Genomic DNA, 20,222 nt, shown 5'->3' with positions numbered 1-20,222 from the left:
AATAAATTCTATTATATCATCCTTCATGTGGATTCCTTCTCTAGAAGCTTAACAAAACACTAACTACAAAGTCTTTTGGCTTTTTGGCATTCAGGGGCATGATACAATAGATAACCAACATGTGTCATAAAATCTGAAACTTTTATCTGTTTCTCACTCTGCACATTTCATGTATTCAGAAAGTGATAAATGGTCTACTGGATGCTTGGATTTAGTGGGCAGGAACGTAAGCAAATTTAGCCTGTTGTTCTTTGAAAAGCAAATTCAGCCTCGCAAAATTTCTGTTTTTCTGAAAACTCTTTATTATAGAAAGTGAAACTTGAGCTACAGGCAGCGTAAGGAAGGAACATGGTCCAGACGAACAAGAAGTCAGGCTGGTGTCATCATTTGGCCACTACAAAGCTCTTACAGCTGAAAGGGAAGTTAAACAGTTGTTTCAGCAGTTTTAAGTTGATGTGCTTCAAAGCCTATGGAGAAAGCATGTATGTCTCCTTTGCAGTGGCCAGCAGTGTTGGCAAATCCAAGAGGAGTTCATGTGGTCCTTAACTCCAACAGACCTGATCTTGATAGAGGAGAAAAACTCATCCAAGTTACAAAAGAGATATAATGCTATATCTTAATGGTATTAGTTGTAGTAATCTTTAAGAATCATGAAACACATTTAGATCATCATTTGGAAACTTGGTTTATCCTACACAATCAAATCTTATGTGTGTGAAATCAAAATCATATGGGGTTTTTGAAAATCAAAGATTAGATCAGAATTTTAAAATTTCTTTTATTTTAGAAGACTATAATAGAGATTTTCTGAAAGTAGCTTTTATCAATCTTTATTGGAAGAAAAATAAAAGGAAAGTGAAAAAAAAAACCTGACTCACCTCGATACACCTATAAACCTATTGTACAGAGCACACACACACACACACACACACACACACAATTTTGCATAAAGCTTCTATCATTGAAACTCAGTAACTTCTCAGCAGATTTCTCTGACCCCAGAGACTTCCTCATTCAGTGTATTTTTCATAACTACCAGAGAGAACGTCTTCCAACAGAGAACATATCTGCCTTCCTTAAAACTCCAGTGAGGGAAATATTAATGGTTCTTAGCTCCCAGAGCCTGGGCATCTGAGGGTAGGGCAGTGGAGGACGGGGCCACGGCGGCAGTGTGTGGCTGGGCTCCTCAGAGTGCTCAAACATCCTCTCTGTTCTGAATAAGGGCTCACAAATGCTTGCACAGATTCTAATTCATTAACACACTAATTTCAAGTCATGTATTACTACATGTTTTTATAAGTATTTTCTTAATCCTGGGATATTAAAAAAACAACTATTTTCACAGCAGAGGTGCCTGGTCATTTTCTTTTTTTAAACATTAAAAAGGGATCTTCATGCTCCCAAAAAAAGCTCCAAAAAATCAGCAGCTACAATGTAAAATACAAACTTTACACACAGGAGCCGTCACAACCAACTTGACCCGTGGGACCCATTGAGCCCAGTCCTTCGTGGTTCTTTCCACCTCCACCCCCAGCTCTCTGGCTGCTTCCAGGAGTCTCCTCCTGGAAGCTGACTGGCAATCTCTCTGCAGAGACGCGTGTGTGTGTGTGTGTGTGTGTCTGTCTGTCTTTCTCTACTGTTCCATCTCAGCAGTACTTCCATATTCTTGCATGCTGTAGTATTTTTTATATCATACAACCATTATTTGCCTGCCTGTCTACCCCACTAGACAGCCAATTCTGCCATGTCTTCTTCCTTGGAGCCCTCTTGCAACCAGTTCCTCAGTGCAGTGGGCATCCTTTGTAGGCTCTTGGGTAAGGTTTGTTCAACTGAAATATATTTTATTTTAAAATATTTTATTTATTTATTTATTTGACAGAGAGGGAACACAAGCAGGGAGAACAGGAGAGGGAGAAGAAAGCTCCCCACCGAGCAGGAAGCCCAACTCGGGACTTGATCCTGGGACCCTGGGATCATGACCTAAGCCGGAGGCAGACCCTTAACTGACCGAGCCACCCAGGGGCCCCAAAACTACATTTTAAATATAAAGCTGGTGCTTGAATTCAGAAGTGGTAGGGGAAGGCCATAAACGAAACTCTCCTCCCCCCCCATCAAAACAGCCCATCTAGGTGGAGGGCTAGCTGTGCTCTGAACAGCCAAATAAAACCTTTTCCAGAGTGTCGAAGAGATGGCACACAGAAAAGACAGCTTGATTTCAAATCAACTGCAGTCAGGGCTCAGGCAGGTTTTGGAAGCCTAAAGAGAAAAACAATCCTGGGAACAGGCTTGAGATACAGGCTGCACGTAGGAGAGCCAAACAACGAGGGCGGGAGGGTTAGAGATTAGGAAAATGAGCCCTGAGCCCAGGCCTGCAGCCCACACCGCAGAAGGAGTCGCTGGCACCTGGAGGCGGGCGGTGGATGGTTCCGGGGTGGAGGGGCCCTGGGCAAGTTGACAAACGGCCCAGGTGCAGGCGGCTTGGACCGGCTTCGGGGAGGCACTTGGCCATGTCGAGACGCCTGATTTTGTTCCCTGGCGAGCAGAGGAGACACCGCGATCCGATCGAAATTTTACTCGGTTACCTCCCAGGTACTGTGAAGGTTATAGATAAGAATCAGCCTGATTCTGCTGTAAAGGGCCTGCGGTGCCATTGAAGAAAAAAGTCTAGGCTTCTTATCTCTGGATGCCTAGAGGCAAGCAGGGCGCCCTGTAGTAGTCGGTGATGGTTGGAATGAATGGGTGAATGAGGAAATATTAAACACAAGTCCAAAGACCCTAGTGTTAGCGTGCCTGAAGCTGGTTTCAGGCAATGACAGTTCCCCCAGTTTTGAGAAAGAGGACTCAAAAGTATGCAGGTCACCCAAATGCTCCCCTCCCCCATTCCCCTATAGGATTGTCCTAATAGATTTTGGACACTTGGAGGAGCAATATCCCTATTACCCTAACTGAGAAAGCAGTACAGATAAAAACCAGGAGGACAACTTGAAACCATTAAAGGCAGGTCCCCAAATTAGAGAGAGTTAGAAATTAACCGAAGACCAGACAGAATGCAGTTAGAACACTTCCTTTTCACGGCCAAGTCTGATTTAATATCACGATGCATGAGGACTAACCTGGAGCTGGAGGCTGGTTCCCTGTGAAGAGAAGCATTGTATATTTATTTGAGAGCGCGCGCGCAAGTGGGAATAGGGAGAGGGACAAGCGGACTCCAAGCGGAGAGTGGGGACTGGTTCGGGGCTCGATGTCACAACCCCGAGGTTGTGATCTGAGCCGAAATCAAGAGTCGGATGCTCAACTGGCTAAGCCCCCAGGTGCCCCTTGGCACAGGATTATTAGCACAGAAACATGGCGGAAGGAAGGCAAATGTCATTAGAACAGCTTTGGAAATATAGCCCCCACTGTGCAGTTGTCCAAGTTCAAGCTATTGCTTTTTGCTCTCCATCGCCTACAGCTCTGAACCAACTTGTTCATATGTTCTCTGGTTATTTGTATGCTGACATTTAACTCACTCAACAAATGTTTATGGATGCTTCCTGCACATCAGGCCCCGCTCAGGCACTCAGGATTCATCAGGGAACAAAACAGATGGGAGTTTCTGCTCTTCTGGGTCTTCCTTTCAACGCCAACAAAAATCTAAAATATTAGTGGCAAATATACTATGATTAGCTAAGTTTTTCCTTCACCGAGGAAGGAGTGCCACTTGACTAGGACTTTTCTATGCCATTCATTTCTTTATCGTTGGCTACTTGGACGATTTGTTAATTCTGGTGTCCAAAAGCTAAATGGCTCCATAGATAACTTCTACTTCAATTGATTCCAGTCTCTTTGCACACGCTTTCTGTTCTTGTCTGTCTGTATACATGCGTCTTTCTCTGCATATATACACATAAACTCAGATACGTGCCTCCCTAACAACATTTGGAAGGACAGAAGCAGCATATATTATGACACTTAAGTGTATAAGCCTAAGTAAGTCTATTACAAATTCTAAAGACTCTTTTAAGACCCAATCAGGCTAACTATGAATCCTAATCCAAGGGTTGGGATTTTCTTCTGATTTTTTAGCTCCTTTCCTGTTATAAGCCTTTCATTTAGGTATGTCCTTGTTCATCTGTTAGTACAAAGCTTGTCCGTGAGGCTGGGGCTTACCATTAGGGAAGGCTCTTTTTTCTTTAAGGGGAAGTGGACCTGCTGGGTCAGGGGTTTAGGAGGTTTCCAATTCAAGCCTAGGATTTTTGGTTTGCTTATCTCTCTTGGTTCTAAGCCATGTTGCCTTAAGTAGGAAAAGAGCTCTTCCTGCGAGAGCAGAGAGCATTTGACTGTGTGAGATGCCTGGCGGGAGGGAAAGGGTGAGTGGGGATTTTTCCCAGTGCTTTTAGGATTCACATAGGTAATTTTCTATTTGGGGTTTTTCCCCTTGGGGAGCCTCTGGGTGAGGAGCTAGTGTGATGGAGGAGAGATTTAAGGGGTCCCACTCGGCGTGGATTGCAGAAGCTGTATGTGCCCTGGCCCAGGGCTCACACTGAGCCCATGTCCTGCTTCTTTCAGTCACCTCTGTGTGACCTTCCACTCATTTGTAGTAAAAGGAAGGTACTACTACTCTTACAGGGTTGTTCTGAGGTCTAAATGAAGTAATTTCCATACAAGAGCCTGGCACCTGGGAACTATTAAAGTGGATGGTGTTAGGGACCCATCCTGGGTTGCCAAACGAAGCAGCTAAAAATGCAGGGTGCCCAATTAAGGTGGGATTTCAGATGTGCAGAGGCTACGTTTGAGTTAAAATACATAAATAGAACATAAACTGTAATAACTGTAAAATGTAAAATAAAAATATCATCTATTAATATAAATGCAAATATTTTAGTGTAAATATTGCGGGGGGCATGCTGATATTAAAGAATTATCCTTTGTTCATCTGAAATTCAAATGGAATTCAAGAGGCAACACTGGAACTACCTCATTTCTTCTCTGGGCTGTGTCCTCACTCTCAGCTGCCCTGAGTGTGGGCTGCCAATGGGCCCCAGCTGCCCCTTTCTTCTTAGGGCTCTGGTTGAAAAGTGTGTGTGGTGGGGGGCCTGGATGGGGGGCATATCACATGAGGAATTAAGGTTTCTTTCCTCCCCCTTCCAATGGCAGCAGCCTGTGGCTCTGAGTGGCAGGACACACAAAAGACCAGCCACCTTTTCTCTGGGAGGGACCCCATCTGTGTGTGGTTTGTGCTGGAGAGCTGCCCTAAGGGGCCAGACAACAGCCAGGGAACCATGACCACATCCCACATCCCACACCTTTCTCTCCCTGCTTCTGAGACCTGTTTCACAATCATTTCACAAGAATCCTGTTCCCAAGCCCTGTTTTAGGTTGGAAATCAAGCTAAGGCAGCTAGCTATCAATGGATATGGGGTTTTTCCCCTCCTGTAATTAAAAAACTGTGAAGATCCATAAAAATAGGTAGGATTTTTTTTTTGGAAAAAAAAAAAAGCAATGATGCTTAAGAGAATATATTTAGATATTAATAAACAGCTTTTGCTGTGCTTAACCCAGAAAATTCAGAAATCTGAAATTAGAAGAATATGCTTACAGTGATGAGCTCTGAATAATGTACAGTATTGTTGAATCATTATACTGTATGCCTGAAACTAACATAACACTGTGTGTTAATTATACTTCAATTAAAAATTTTATATCTTTTAAAAATCATAATGTTTTGTTAGAGTACTAAAATTCTGTCTGTAATGACGGTTCACAAAAGTAAAAATGCTTTTCTTCCTCCAAAAGTCACTATCCTTTTCCCAAGAGAAGGATGATGACACAGTATTTATTTTGTTATGTTTTTGGAATTTACTTTCTTTTTTAAAAAGATTTATTTACTTTTTTTGAGAGAGAGAGAACACAAGCAGGGAGGAGGGGCAGAGGGAGAAGGAGAAGCAGACTCCCCTCACTGAGCAGGGAGCCCAGTGAGGGGCTCCATCCTAGGACCCTGGGATTATGACCTGAGCTGAAGGCAGATGCTTAACCGACTAAGCCACCCAGGCACCCCATGGAATTTACTTTCAATGTAAATAGATATGTTGGATGTTGTATTACCTTCCAGATTTGGCATGGAAATTTTAAAAAAAGATTTTATTGATTTATTTGACAAAGAGAGAGAGATCACAAGTAGGCAGAGAGGCAGGCAGAGAGAGAGGGGGAAGCAGGCTCCCCGCCGAGCAGAGAGCCCGATGTGGGCCTCAATTCCAGGACCCTGAGACCATGACCTGAGCTGAAGGCAGAGGCTTAACCCACTGAGCCACCCAGGTGCCCTGGCATGGAAAATTTGAGTGTGGAAAAGAAATGGCAGGCAGTGTTCATCTGTGGTTTCATCTTTTACATTTAAACTTTAATGCCATTGAAATTTATTAGCAAGTTGTTCTATCTCTGTTGATAATTTTCACATTGATTTGAATGATACCATCATAATCTGTTTATATGTGAATCTGTTTCTGGTCTTCTGTTCTATAAATCTTTCTACCTAGTTTTGGCCATTAGCATGTAGTGTTAATTACTGTGATTTTAAAACATGTTTTAGTATGTGGGACAGTGAGTCTTCCCTTGTTATTTATTTATTTATTTTTTACTATTTTTGGTGATATATTTGTTCTATCAAATAAGTTTAAAAATTGTTTTCATAGGTTTCAAATATTTTCTTGAAATTTCTATTGAAGTTGTATTAAATTTATAGATATTTTGTAGAGACCTGGCATTTATTTTTGTTGTAGGATATTTTCAATTACTAAAGCCCTCTTTTAGCAACCCCAGTAAAGTTTCTTCACATCAGCAGTGCAGATTTCTTGTTAAATATCACCTAGGTATTGTATTGTATTGTATTATATTGTATCGTTTCTATTCTATTCTATTCTATTCTATTCTATTCTATTCTATTCTATTCTATTATTTGCTATTATAAATAAGATCGTCTCTTTGTTATATCCCCAATGACTTTAAAGAGAAGGAAAAGGAAGAAGTAAACATAATTTGTAATCTTGTCCCCTAGTGTGACCCCCATATTATTTTAGTGTGAATTTCTCCATGCTGTTCGTGCACATTCACACACACATAAAGAGGTTCCAAATTTTTCCTCTGGAACATTCCTGAATTCTTAGAATAAAACCTACTTAATCATGGTGTATAATATCATTAATACGCACTTGATTAAGCTTGCTAACATGTAATGCACAACTTCATGCATTCCTATTGCGATAAGAATTGTTCTACCATTTTCTCTCTTTTTCAGTATTATCTTTCTAAGAATTCACATCATAGCTCTGCTGTGTTGATCAAAATTGCAGAGCTTCCCACATTTTATAAAACTTTGGAAGAATTCAACTAAGCAGAGCAATAACATTTTCCTTGGAGATTTGAAATAATTAGGCAATTAAAGCATTATAGGTTCATACTACATATGTACTTCTGCAAGAGATTAGAAACGAGATGTTGGCTGCCTTACTTTTTCAAAATATTTAGGGTCGGAGATAAGTAAGAGACGGTCTAACAGGTTAGAAAGGTGGAAGAAAATCTGAACTTGGCTGTGAACCCCAGGCTGGAAAAGCAATAGGACTTGCAAAGCTTTGGAGTTCGACCTGGTTGTGGGTCCCGGAACTCCCCAGCAGGTGCCACTGGGCTCATGATTGTGCACTGCCTTTATCAATCTGTAAAACACACCAATCTTCAAAGCAGTGACAACTGAATAAGCTGTTTCTGTGGGAATTTGGAGAGTTCTAAACACAAGCAGAAGTCTGGGATGACTGGCAGCAGAGAACCATGCCTTTGGGGAAGATATTTCTCCCCTTTCTGTGAGGACTGCTGCCCTGCTCTGATACACGGAGAATTAGCCGTTTGGGGAGCCCAAGGTTAGGAGGCGTGTGGTGGGAGGGAAGTGCCCACAGTGGTTACCCTTCACAGGGGCAGTTCTGAGCTCCCACACACGAGAAACAGAGTGAGGCACATGGCCCTGCGTGTAGGCACTGACAATTTGGTCCTGGAACGCATGGGGGCATCCATGGGAACCCCCAAACTCATGGCAGGTGGTTGTGGGTAATGCAGGGAGAGGAGCAGAGGGATTTGTGAGCAGAAACAAGAATAGGAAATTTGGGTTAATGTTGTAAAAGTGCCCTCATATATGTCCACAGGTTGCTGAGCCCTGGGGGATATCCAGATTAGAGGAACATCACCTTCTGGGGGTGCCTTGTTGGCTCAGTCGGTTAAGCATCTGCCTTCAGCTCAGGTCATGATCCCAGGGTCCTGGGATCAAGTCTGACGTCAGGGTCCCTGCTCGGTGGAGAGTCTGTTTCTCCTTCTATCCCTCTCCCCTACTCATTGCTCTCTCTCTCTCTTTCTCAAAATAAATAAAATCTTTAAAAAAAATAAGAAACATTATCTTGTGTGATGCAGACAAGTCAAACTATGCTAAGAATAACAGTGAAGAAGGTATTTTTTGAGGTGGGTACTGGTGGGCAAAGCCAGGTGGGGAAGGAGCCTACCTTGGACTTAAACTTGCTAATTCAACCGGCTGGAAGGCAGCTTTCTATCACGTTATCTGGGAGATCACCGAGCTGCCCATACTTCACTCCGTCCATGCAAAAGAGACAAAGGGCCAAAAATCAAGTTGGCTTCAGGATGTTTTTCAAGGAAGCAAATTTCAGAATCAGGAGACATGCAGCCCATGGTCACCAGGAAGTGATGCCCCTGATGGATAGGACACTTGCATGTTCAACTCCACCCTACCACAGATCCCAGCTCACATCCTGACAGTCCCGGGGCCGTAGGGAAAGACCGTGGTGTGTCCAGCGAATTTGGTTCCAGGAGACAAAACAAACAAACAAACAAACAAACAAACAAAAAACAGATGGGGTGCCTGGGTGGCTCAGTGGGTTAAAGCCTCTGCCTTTGGCTCAGGTCACGATCTCAGGGTCCTGGGATCGAGTCCCGCATCGGGCTCTCTTCTCAGCAGGGAGCCTGCTTTCTCCTCTCTCTCTGCCTGCCTCTCTGCCTACTTGTGATCTCTGTCTGCCAAATAAATAAATAAAATCTTAAAAAAAAAAAAAAGATGGCGTATTTTTGACAACAGATGATTCTAAAGGCCTTTTCAGAGTTTATTCATTCTATCATCTGTGTAACAGTTCAATGTACTAAAGCTTTTCACTCTTACTCATATCGAAAGCTAAGCCATTCCAAACTGCACGTTTCAAAACCCGTCAGCCAAAACCCTGAAAACCTCTGATGTCTAAAAGAGCCATTCAACAACTGTATTTATTCTTTTCATCAGGGATTAGCCAACTTTTCCTGTAAAGGGCCAGGTAGTAAATATTTTAGGCTTTTGTGAGCAACGAGTCAGCTCTGTACTTTTGTTTCGAAAGTAGTCACAGGCGACTTATAAATGAATGAACATGGCCATGTTCCAGTAAACCTTCACTTATGGATAACGAATTTAAATTTCATATAACTTTCACAGGTCATGAAAAGTTATTCTTCTTGTGTTTCTTTCCAATTATTTAAAAACGTGAAACTCTTCTTAGCTCCCAGGCTGTACAACAACAGGGGACTAACCATAGTTCGCCAACCCCTGCTCTACCCTCACAAAAGTCTCATTGGCTTTATGAGCCAGTATACATACAGTCCTTCGGTAGGACCAGCCCGACCTGTCAAAATAAAATGAAATGGCAGAAAGAGCTCGATGTGAATTCGGGAAACATCATATAAGCAAAGAGCCCTCTGCATTTTGAACTGACAGGTCCTTCTACGCAAATGCTCCGAGATAGTGACTTTGACAAAAATGATGTCTGGTTCCTAAATAAAACCCCTCTTGCACCAGTGGTTCAAAAGGAAAAAAAATATATATCAATGATCAAGTAGTTTTTTGTACTGCTGAACTCAGTGCAATGGCTGAGCAAGTGTCTTCCCCTTTGGGCCAGATGTTGAAAGTGTCACCTGATACATCATCCTGAGGTTAAAAAGAAATGGCTGAACTCGAAACATGTATCTACCAAGAGTTCTAGAAAAGCAAAGAAGAATTCTTGGTCTATGAAATATCTTACCAATATTGAAGGAAAGTAAATGAAATCTTCCTCATGTCAGCCATCTCAAACCTCCAGATTCCCCTTGTGTTTTTGTGGGTTCTAAGTAACAGCCTCAAGTCACTGAATACTACATTCAAACTCCCCATTAAAAACCACAAACAAAAATAAAAGCAGGGCTCCTGGGTGGCTCTGTCGGTTAAGTGTCTGCCTTTGGCTCAGTTCATAATCCCAGGGTCCTGAGATTGAGTCCTGTATGGGGCTTCCTGCTCAGAGGGGAGCCTGCTTCTCCCTCTCTCTCTGCCACTCCCCTCGCAGGTACTCTTTCTCTCTCTCACACTTTCTTGCTCTTGCTCCCCTTAAATAAATAAATAAAAATAAATCTTTTTGTAAAAGCCCCAAACAAAAATAAAACCAAAAAACTTCCAGTGTCTTCATGATCATGTAGGACAGCCTTGGAAGATTTGAAAAAATCTCTTGAGTATCTTAAAAACACGATGTAATTTTTTGGATTGTCATTTTAAAAAATGGTAGAAGGGTCAAGAGTCGGAACGAATTGAGGCATTAAAATTCCCATAAGCAGGGATGCCTGGGTGGCTCAGTTGGTTAAGGATCTGCTTCTGGCTTGGGTCATGATCCCAGGGTCCTGGGGTCGAGGTCCATGGTGGTCTCACTGCTCAACGGGGAGTCTTCTTCTCCCTCTGCCTCTCTCCCTGGCTTATGTTCTCTCTCTCTCTCTGTGTGAAATAAATAAATAAAATCTTTAGAAAAATATAAAAATAACATAAAATTCCCATAAGTAAAAACAACAACAACAACAACACAGACCTCGGTGAAAATCTCTTTGGATTTAACTATAAAACCCTTTGCAGGCTCTAACACCACCTTCCGTAGCAACGACTGGACCTCTTCCAGTCTATTGCTGATAGACCTGACTTTGACATAATGGCCCCGGTAGAGGGAGCGGATTTGGTTTCTCTAAAGCGGCTGCTAGCTACCAGCGCAGAGCAAAGTATGGAGAAAGACAGACTATGATAAGGATACTGGGTTTTGTCCAGGGCATTTGCTACTGCGGACTTCTTTGTGGACACCACCCCCACTGGCTGGAATGGGGACTTCATAAGCACCGTACTTGATCTTTGCAATTGTGCAAAATGCCAATTTTTTCCCCTCAGGTGCCTGATCAGGCCAGGGAAATGGCTCGCAAGGAATTCAGCAAAAAACATTTTTCTGGCATCCCAGCGGTAAACCTTTGCAAATTTGGCTTTTGGCTCTCTTTCTTGCTGAATCCTATTGATCCATTTGCTTACAACATGAGAAAGCCACTGGCCTCTCTTAAAAAAATAAAATAAAATAAAAATGAGCAAACCATGTAATGAAAGACCACATAAAAGGGTGAGAACTTGCTCTTTTGAATTTTCAGACGGTTGCGAAACTGATAAAGCGTTAGCCCTGGGGGACGTACAACATACTTCCAGATACAGCTTCAGCCCTTTCCGGGATAAGAAGGATGCTTGACTCTGTGACGACTTTAAGCACAGAAAATGTAACTTCCTGTGTGCGCTGTTAACGTTGATGGGCATTTCCGTTTTTTAAGTTTTGGCCTGCTTTTCACAAGTTGCTGAAAACAGAAGAGGTATCCAGTGCTTGAAAAAGTTTCATGGTTTGTACCTCCTTTTCTAGAGAACATGAAAACATTTTAAGGTAAAGTCAAACAGTAAATTTGTAACTTTATCGCTTGGTGGCTGTCAGGCTAACTTCTTCCCTGACACATGTCTTTTTAATTTTTTAAAAGATTTTATTTATTTATTTGAGAGAGAGAGAGAGTGAAAGAGAGAGAAAGCACGAGCATGAGCAGGATGAGAGGCGGGGGAGAAGTAGGCTCTCTGCTGAGGTAGCCCGATGTGGGGCTCGATCCTGGGACTCCACATGACCTGAGCTGAAGGCAGACGCTTTAAGCGACTGAGCCACCCAGGTTCTCTTCTTCCCTGATTTGGAGTAAAAATCATTTTGGCTTTTTGTGACTGAGAACGTTACAACAAATGCATTTGTTATGCTATTCAGCTAAAAAGTACATGTGGGAGATTTCAAACTGTGGCCGGGATTTCCTTTTTTAACTGAAAAAGTTTTGCAGAAAAATTTTCTAAATCTTTTAATGTTTTCCATGGTTTCAAAATAATAGAAACATGTATATTTTTTTTCTTTCTTTCATTAGCAGTTTAACAGGAAAGTTTGCTCCAAAAAATTCGGGCAGGCAATGCCATGCTGACTTGGGTCATTCTTTTATAGTTTTATAATTTCAGATCAGTCCATGTTCATGGACTAAACTCCATGAAGAGACAGCCTTGTGGAGCTCATGTAAGTGACCACAGCTCTCTTGGTCAGGCCAGCGTTGGCCTCCACTCAGACTTTACGTGGTGTGTTTACACTAGGGCTCTACATTTGCTTTGGAACAGCCTGATCACCAAACCAGACAAAAAGAGAGTTGGGGCAAAGGTAACAGGGCAGAAGTGATTGTTTCTGCTTTTCTTTAACACCAAACGTGCAAAAAGAAAAAAGAGTAGATTTTGGTCTTCAAGAAGGGTTTAAAAACTTTTTATTCTTGCACAACAAAGGCAACAGAGACAAAAAGACTGACTTTCAAAGCACAAGCTTATCTGCTTAAAAAAAAGAAAGAAATGGATGAGATTCAATCTTATAAAGAAGTCACTGAAACTTTAGTACAATATCCAGGTGTTTAGGAGTGACAACGATCACTGTCCTTTGTGGTTCTATTTTTGCATTCGAACATTTGCCAAAGAACACACTCTCCAGTTCAAAATCACTGAGTTTTAAAACAATGATTCCGATGAACGCAATGACAACATCCCCCAACCACAGGATTGAGGAGGTCTTAAAAACACGCCAACTACTTAAAAACACGCCAACTAAGATTCTACAATTAGCTGCTTATTGTTCCCTGGAATGAGATGAATCATTTCCAAAGTAATCACTTGTTTGACCGAGTGGAGTTGCATTTCTTTGTTTTAAGCCTGGTTTGTGCGTGTCTAGACAAGGTCTTCATTTCTTACAAATGAACCATGTGATTGTCACATATGTTTGATCAAAAAAAAAATTTTTTTTTTTTCCCTAAAAGCTCCTTTATCTTGTTCCCTTTCTGGTCAAGCTTGTCTATTTCCCCAAAACATTAAACTGTCATGTATTACTCTTGTCTCTTAGGCCCTTGAAACGAAAGAGCCAGACTCAAGCACTTACCAGCTTGGGGTCTTGCCGAAGCCACTTAATGACTGCTGAGCCTCAAATTCCTGATCTGTTAGAGCGCCAGGCATGCAATCACTCATTCTTTTAAAGATTGTGGGATGTCTACTAGATGTTGGGCATTGGTCACACAAAGATAAATAAGACGCAGGCTTATATTATTACTTATATTATTATTAACTTCGGGGCTGATGCTAGAGTGGAGGGAGGCATGCGTGAAGGCACTAAGTGCCGTAAAGTCTTGCCAAGTGCCTCCTACAATGAATGGAGGTGGAGGTGGGGGTGATTGGCTCTATTTGGGGACAAGAGGAGCGGGGAGTGTCAGAGAAGGTTGACAGAGGACAGTGAACACTGTTTGCGAAAGTCCTTGACTAATAATGATAGCGAACAATCATGTAGCCCTTACCATGTGTTAGGCGCTGGGCTGGGCACATGAACACTTCATCTCAGCTTAACATACATCTTTGGTACTTAGTGTTATTATCCCTGAATTGTTGAGGACATTGGGGCTGACAGAGATGAAGCAACTTGTACAGGGTCACACAATCAAAAGGACAACTTCAACAAGAACCCCAGATCCCCGGCTTTTAAGGACCCAACCTCATTGGATCCCCCTTTCTTTGCTTTGATATTGCAAACACTCCATCTTGGTCTACTTCCTGCACCTACGGTTGTGTCTGGTGCAGGGGTGAGGGCTGGGCCAAGGGGACTGGGCTACGAAGTGACGCTTCCAGGCTAAAAGGGTCAGAGTTTCCCATAAGGAGTTACTTGAAACTAAAACTAAAAACATTATGTAAATTCAGTTCCTCATTTTGGTTTGTTTCTTCCAGATGAAATTTCTTTTCTCATTTGGTTCAAACTGATGGAAAGGGATATTGGTGATTTTTTTCCCCATTTAAGATCCAAGATGAAAAGAACCATGAGTCACATGGTAAGAGGCAAATGACTCTCATTCTTGGGAGAGTTGAAGTCAACAAGCAACAAACTTTCAGCTATTGTTTAAATTCAGTCCAAAGGGATTTTCTCATCTAAAGAACTCCCATTGTTTTATTTCAGGGTCAGAATAATTTCCTACTTAGTACTCAGGGAGGTTTTTTGTGAGGGAATTTAAAAAAGAGATATGCAAATACACTGGGGAGATTAATAGGAAGAAACAGCTATTAGACACACAAAATGAAATACTATGACAGATAATATATTTTAGTTTGATTTTCAACAACATTATATAAATGCTCTTAATTAATATTAAAACAACAATTAATGAGAAATAGCCTTGTTAGTTTGATAAATGGAGTAGAGTCTTTTTCAAGGACATTTTTTTTTCTGATTTCAAATGTAATATACTTTATTGTGGATGATTTGAAAATGAAAGATAAGTATACCAAGAGATGGAAATCACTTCTTTATCTAGAAGCTCTGAAAACTATCCTTAGGGACCTGCTGTGAACTTTGTGGAGATCCATCCTGCCTGGCTTGCTGGCTTTATGGCACATTCCCCTTTATCTCTATCTCTTTGCACACAGGTACATTGCCTGGTGCGAAATAGATGGTCTATTGTATCCTGAATTGATCTGTTACAACAGACCTGATGGTCTGTTGTAACCTGAATTATTATATACATCCTCATTTTACAAAATTGGAATCATGAAGTGTATCAGTTTTGTAGCCAGTGGGACTGATGGTATTAAAGAAATATTAAAAGAATCTGGGGTGCCCAGCTGGCTCAGTCAGTAGAGCATGCCACTGTTGATCTCAGGATGGTGAGTTCAAGCCCCATGTTGGGCATGGCACCTACTTAAAAAAAAAAAAAAAAAAAAAAAAAGAACAAAAGAGATTTTTAAAATAATCCAATACATTATATTATAGGGGTTCTATGTATTGCAAGAGTCAGAAACTCCCACTCCTTCCTTTTGAAGTCTAGGGAAAGGTTCACTTTTTTCCCATGGCCAAATCTGGGGGTTCAAACAAAACTGTCATCACTTTCTTCCTCTCATTTTTCAGCTCAGCTTGTCTCTGTCTTTTGTTTGCAGATCGGATTTAGTCTCTTCCTGCTTCACACAGCCTTTCTCTAAATTGCTGACAAGCTTTGAGTTGGTGTTCCCACCGTTTGTGACGCGAGGGGAAGAAAGTCTATCTTTTCTCTGGAGTCTGACCGGTAGCAGGAGGACTCGGATTGGCCATGCTTAGGTCACGCCTACATCCTGAACCAATCACTGGGTCCCTGGATGCCCTTTGAGAGTTGGCCTGGGATCTGTTCCTTCCCTGCTGGCCGTGAGTGGGCTGTTGGTTGGTGGGCTTCAAATGAGCGTGGTGGCTTCACCCCCCTACAGGAGTGCAGGAATGGAAAAAGAGCCTCCGGAAAGAAACAAACTGACAAAAAGAGGAGGGTTGCTAAGAGCACCCGGCAAACAGAACTTCAGCAACCAGAGTCGCCTCTCTCCATTATTAAAAAAAAAAAATTGGGGGCACCTGGGTGGCTCAGTGGGTTAAAGCCTCTGCCTTCGGCTCAGGTCATGATCCCAGGGTCTTGGGATTGAGCCCCGCATCAGACTCTCTGCTCAGCAGGGAGCCTGCTTCCTCCTCTCTCTCTGCCTGCCTCTCTCATGACTTGTGATCTCTGTCTGTCAAATAAATAAATAAAATCTTTAAAAACAAATTTGTGATTCATCTTAGAATTAAGTATCAGATTTATATGTTTTAGAATAAAAAGATATCTATAGAGTGGAGGAAATAAAAAATACTTAAAATGATTTTTACATTTTTAATTAATCATTAACTGGAAGATGCCTGATGATCTTTTATGGAATACTGTACAGCTAATTGATAACACACTGACTATTTGGAGCTGAATTGATTAATTGCTGAGATATCTTATCCTTTAGGATTTATATATTTTTCTTTCATTGTACATTCCAATTGGATATTCATTATCAAACAGCGTCCTTGCAAAGTCCAAACAAGAATCCTCTCCCCTCATTCTTTTTGAAGATATACTGTCTTGTTTTATAAACCATATAAAATAAAGTCTGTTAGCAATTAAAAAAAAAGCCATTGTGTCTATTAAAGGACCATTTCAATGAGTAGGTAAGATGGGAGATAGTTGTTCTTTAAGTTTTTGCCAAAGGGACTTAAAGCAATATTTATTGGAAATGTTTTAAATACACACAGAAGATCTAAAGAGCAACAATAGTGCAAAAAACAGTTATTTAAAACACTCATTAACCAAGTGCCATGAACCATTCCGTTGATCGGTTTCTTTATCATTAAAAAAAATTTTTAATTGAGGTATCGTTGACACACAATGTTACATTAGTTTCAGGTGTAAAGCATAGCAATCACAACTCTGCACTTCAGGGTAAATTCTCGCCATCCGCCACCATACAACATTATTGAAATATCATCACTGACTATAGTCAGTGATATATATTATCACTGACTATAGTCCCTGAGCTCTACCTTCCATCCCCATGACTTATTCATTCCCTTACTGGAAGCCTCTATTTCCCCATCCCCGTCACCCATTTACTCACCTTACTTTCTCCCTGTTTTGGGCAGTTTGTTGGTTCTCTGTATTTATGAGTCTGTTTCTCTTCTTGAGTTTGTTCTTTCGGTTTTGTTTTAGATTCGGCATGTATGTGAAATCACATCGTGTTCGTCTTTCTCTGACTGATTTCACTTAGCATATAATACCCTCTATGTCTAGCCATGTTGTTGCAAATGGCGGGTTTCATTCTTTTCTATGGCTGAGTAATATTCCATTGTATATGCATACCACATCTTCTTTACCCATTCATCTAGCACTTAGGTTGCTCTATTCCTTGACAATTGTAATAATGCTGCCAGTAAACATAGGGATGCATGTATCTTCCTGAATTAGTGTTTTCATATTCTTTTGGTAAATATCCAGTAGCGGAATTACTGGATCGTATAGTAGTGCTATTTTTAATTTTTTGAAGAACCTCCATACTGTTCTTCACAGTGGCCGCCCCTATGTACCTTTTGACCAAGAGCACATGAGGGTCCCCTTTCCCCCACATCCTCACCAACACTTGTTATTCCTCATCTTGTCTTTACTGGCCATTCATTATTTTCTTAAAACAAGATTTCTGGTGTCAGCATAACCAAATACATGATTTTTAAAGGTCTTATAGTATATAATCACCTAGATCTAGAGCCATTTCCTAGTAGTCATACCAGATCTATGCACAGATATATCCAGTTCTCAATGAATTTTCATTATCTGATTTGTTCTAGGAAGTCATTTAGGCACTAAGGGATGAGGCCTACATTGCTCTGTGGGCACATGGGTTAGCTTTTATTCTTTATGATCTTTCAGATGTTTCAAATAAATTACTTCATAGTGCCTTAAGGTCAGAACTGGCCTGAGTTTGGTCTGTTTGGTTTATCTTGATCATCTGTGTCTTTTTCTGAAATCTTTTCATCCACGTGTAGGGTTCCTTCTTCCATATTCTTTCCCGCCTAGATTATTCTATCTTCTTCATGGTCCCAGGGTCCTGCATCCAGAAACCCTGATTTGATAAGTTACGGTATGAAATCCAGGATCCGGAGTTGAAAATGGCACAGGATGAGTGTTGGAGCAAACACCAAGCCTGCCTTCTACCCACGCTCTCTCCTCTCTGCTCTGGTGCTTCTCAACTTGTTAGGGTACTTTGTTCAGGCTTGACTTTGAATATGCTTTTCATTTTTTCGTAGTATGTACTTTCCTTTTCACCCTCCAGCCCAGACCCTTGAAAAGAGGGTTTTGCTGAACAGATACCTTTCACAGCAAGCCACTGGGGTGACCCCTTTTCTTACCATCACAAGAGTTGACCCGGTCTCAGTATGTTGTAGGAACAAGTAATAAACTCACAGTACTGTAGTTTCTTGCTCTAAAGAGGGAGTGATGCCATGGGTCTCTCCATAGTTTTACTATGTTGTTCTTGGGATTCTTGAGGTCTTAGTGAATCATTTCTCTTTTATTTCATTAGATATCACTAAGCCTTTTCTGGGATAATGTTCAGAGGGTCCTATGTCTTTGTCAATTGGATCCCATTTCCAAAGCCCATAGGGTTTCTGTTAGAATGCCACGGGTCAGCTGATTCATTTGTTGCAATGTAAGCCACAGGCTAGTCACATAAAGAGATGGAATAGTTTTAGCTATATGGAACTATCTAGGTAGTAACTCATGATTGTTCTGGCCCAGACAATTTAACAGTGAGTTTTCCTCTGGAAAAGCAGAAGCAGAATGAAAGCTTTCCCTGTGGATGAATGAAGTTTGGCTATTTAAGTTGTGTAACGTTTACAGAACATTGATTTGGGTTCCTGTTCTATAGCTGCTAAAAGTGGAGGGAAGAATGTTTCTGGTGTTCTATGTCCTGCCCCCACAGGGATCCTAACTTCTACATGTCAGCTCAAACTATGATGACTGCTTCCTCCTTTAACTCTGTCTCTTCCTGGAATGTAAGAACACTGGAGTTCTCTATCTATAAATAATCTTAGATAGAAAGTATGAATAGAGAGGCCCAGTATTACGTAAGTGTACGAGAAATGTTAACTACTTTGAGAAATAACTGTTCAAATAGAAGAAGAGAAAGAAGCTTGTACTAGAAAATACTTTCTAAGTACAGCAGTTGGGATTCATGTTGAAAACCTTCCCTTTCCTCCTGTATCGATTAAGTATGGCTGTGTAAGAAGCCGTTCCCAGACGTGACTGTCTAACAACTATCATCACTGCTTCCAAGGGGCAGGAATTGAGGCAGGCTCAGCTGGCTGACTGCCTCCGGGTTGACCAGATGGCTGTCATCAGACAGTAGCTGGAGCTCGCACAGTGGAAGGCTGGCAAGTTGGGGCCCATACTCATGTCCCTATTTCTCTATATCCAGTCTCAGAGCCTTGTCTCTGGTCTAGCCATGCAGGCTGGCTTGGCCTTCTTCACAGAATGGTGGCCTCCAGGTGGTGGAACTTAACACACAGAGACTTAGGGCTTCAGTGTGAACACTGCAGAGAACCCAGGTGAAAACCTCTTGGCTTTGATGATGCAGACTTAGAAGTCCCACAGTACCATTTCTGTCAAACTCTGCTGGTCTTCCAGGCACTAAGGCTGGGCTAGGTTCAATGGGAGTTGTCAATGAGAGGCATAATTTGCAGACATATTTTAAAAGTATACCACACCTCTCTAAGACAATGTTAATATATCCTTTGGATTTGAATCTAAGTGTTTGATCTTTTATTATCCTGATTGATCAATTGGTTTAAAGAGTTAAAAAGACATACCTATATATCTTTTTATATCTAAGAAAAGACACATATATGTCTGTATATGGAGAAGTATATATACAGACATATATATGAAGAAGTATATACATACTTATATGTCTATATATGTACATACATACTTCTTCATATATACAGGAAAGTTCCACTGTAGATCAGTATATTCTGTAACATACTATGAATGATATGGAGCCTTTGTGTACATCAGATTGGCCCAATTCATGCCAAGCATTCTACAGACAGTTAATAAAGAGTAACAGAATGAATGAATGAATATATAATGAATTAGTTCACATATCTGTCATCAATCAAAGGAGCTCTCAAGCCAAATAGATTTGAAGCCAACAGAATGAATTATAACTTGGCATCTTGGGCGAGGAAATATGTTTCTAAAATATAATTAGTTTAGCATTTGTTTTGCTTTGTTTCATTCTATTTGTACATACAATTTTGTTAAAAAGCAGTTACATATATTCAAATAACTGTCTGATTGGGTGACAGAAGACAGAGGTAGAGAACATTTTTTGAAGAGCACTAGGAGGCTCCAGGTCAAGTATCTGAAAATGTGCAGGCTGCAGGGTCCCCCGTGCCCTTCAGCTGGTGATGGAGGGAATGCTGAGAAGTCTCTCAAAAGACTGGGAG

General features: G+C 41.2%; 1 long non-coding RNA gene across 1 annotated transcript; it reads left to right on the top strand.

The window, feature by feature from the left end:
- The first annotated feature begins 11,662 nt into the window (after positions 1–11,662).
- LOC131828058 (uncharacterized) lies at positions 11,663–15,927 on the top strand. The gene is made up of 3 exons (XR_009352209.1): positions 11,663–11,753; positions 14,138–14,238; positions 15,338–15,927. It is a non-coding gene; the product is annotated as an uncharacterized LOC131828058 (long non-coding RNA).
- The last annotated feature ends 4,295 nt before the right edge of the window (positions 15,928–20,222 follow it).

The sequence above is a fragment of the Mustela lutreola genome, chromosome 3 (genome assembly GCF_030435805.1).
Source record: "Mustela lutreola isolate mMusLut2 chromosome 3, mMusLut2.pri, whole genome shotgun sequence".
Lineage (NCBI taxonomy): Eukaryota > Metazoa > Chordata > Mammalia > Carnivora > Mustelidae > Mustela > Mustela lutreola.
This window is presented reverse-complemented; position numbering and strand designations above follow the sequence as displayed.